This window comes from Psammomys obesus, unplaced genomic scaffold (assembly GCF_907164565.1).
Source record: "Psammomys obesus unplaced genomic scaffold, mPsaObe1.curated_primary_1811, whole genome shotgun sequence".
NCBI lineage: Eukaryota > Metazoa > Chordata > Mammalia > Rodentia > Muridae > Psammomys > Psammomys obesus.
The window spans coordinates 40,026,453-40,028,088 of record NW_026591086.1 but is presented as its reverse complement, the minus strand read 5'-3'; positions in this window follow the sequence as shown (position 1 = coordinate 40,028,088).

Below are 1,636 nucleotides of genomic sequence, written 5' to 3'. Positions count from 1 at the left end.
TTGGCTTCCCTAGAGCATGTGTGACCTACAGGATGCCATGCTTTTAAGGGGACTTTGCCTTTCTCCCCAGATTCAAACCTTCTCATAGTTATGTTCCTAATTAAATAGTAACTCTAAAAGTAAGGAACACCGGCAAGCTTGAAAATCCATTCACTAGTAACACTTCATTTTTGGTCTTTGAGAACCAATGATGACAGGAGACCAACAAGCTTTGTAAGTCACTAAATCTCTCCTTTGGCAATTTATTTTAATGTGTTTTGTTCTTGGAGGAAAGAAAGCGGTTTGAATGGCTGTTAATACTTTCCAGCTGTTGCGGGAGAAATTTTTTCTTGGTTTCAATTGTCAAAGGGATTCTCTCAAAGCCTAAAGCTCTTGTATTTTCACTCTCATGATGTCGTAGCTTCTCACTAGCATGGTGGTACTATACTGCTTTATAGAATTCTTGAAGGTTAATCCTTTGCTCACAGGTCCATGTTATTTAGTCAGACAGCTGGTATCAGGTCCTTTCAAGGTGTCTCTCTGACTGAGATCTTCGAGAAGTAGAATATGGATTGTTTTTGTTACGAGGTCTTGTGGAACACTAATCATGAAGAATGCTCGGTTTGAGAAGGTGAGCATGGGACAAATAAGTTTGGAAAATGAGTTTAGAGTTTAGAATTAGAGTTTAAAGTATGTTACCTGTGATCTCTCAAATCTAAATATCTGAAAACTTGAGTTGCCGGGGTGGTAGTGGTAAGAGGGACTATCCAGAGAAGATCAAAATATGAGCAGAAGGGAAATTTCTCAGTGGGCTTAGAGACTTTATAAAAGATGCAGAGAATTTGTCAGCTCTTCTGCCCTCTCTTTTCCTCTGCCACAGGAGGTCTCAGGAGTCTTCCTTTCCATTATGTATAGATGCCTTGAGGGAATACCATCTGTAGCATTTCCCTCCTTAGACACTGAACCTTCCAGACACATTCTGGTACTCCCTAGTCTCAAGGACTGTAAGTATATATATATTTACATATATATAAATTACAGTTTTAAGGGTTGTTAGGCATCAGGGACAGACCCAGACAGAGGTTTCCAGGAAGCTGTAGTAAAGAGTTCCAGTTCAACTCTGTAACCCAGAAGGGAAGCCAAGTACCACAGAGCCCCAGATTTGTACATATGATGAATTCAGACCCAGATCCCAGGCTTACATTGGAACAAGACATTCCCTGAACAAGAATTTTTCATATATCACATACTGAACAGAAACAGGTCTATTATCTATCACCTTATTTTAGATAATAACATAGTTGACACAGTCCCAAGCTGATAGTCAGCACTGTTCCTTATTTTAAGCACAACATTATTATCTCATTTGACATTTTATTTCTAAGGGCTGCATGTGAGGAATTACTGCAGCAAAGAAATAAGATAAGAAATGTTGATCTGGGAAACTGAGATTGGCGTGGACGCTCCTAAGAATCTGAAGAGTGTCAGGACTCTTTAGATTGTGTGGATTGTCTATTAAGTAAGTGGGTTTCAAAACAACAACACAGCGTAATTTTTAGTAAGCAATGTGAAATTGCAAATGAGATATAATACATTAAAGTTGTTATAGACCTAGCCTAGTGTGTGTGTGTGTGTGTGTGTGTGTGTGTGTGTGTGT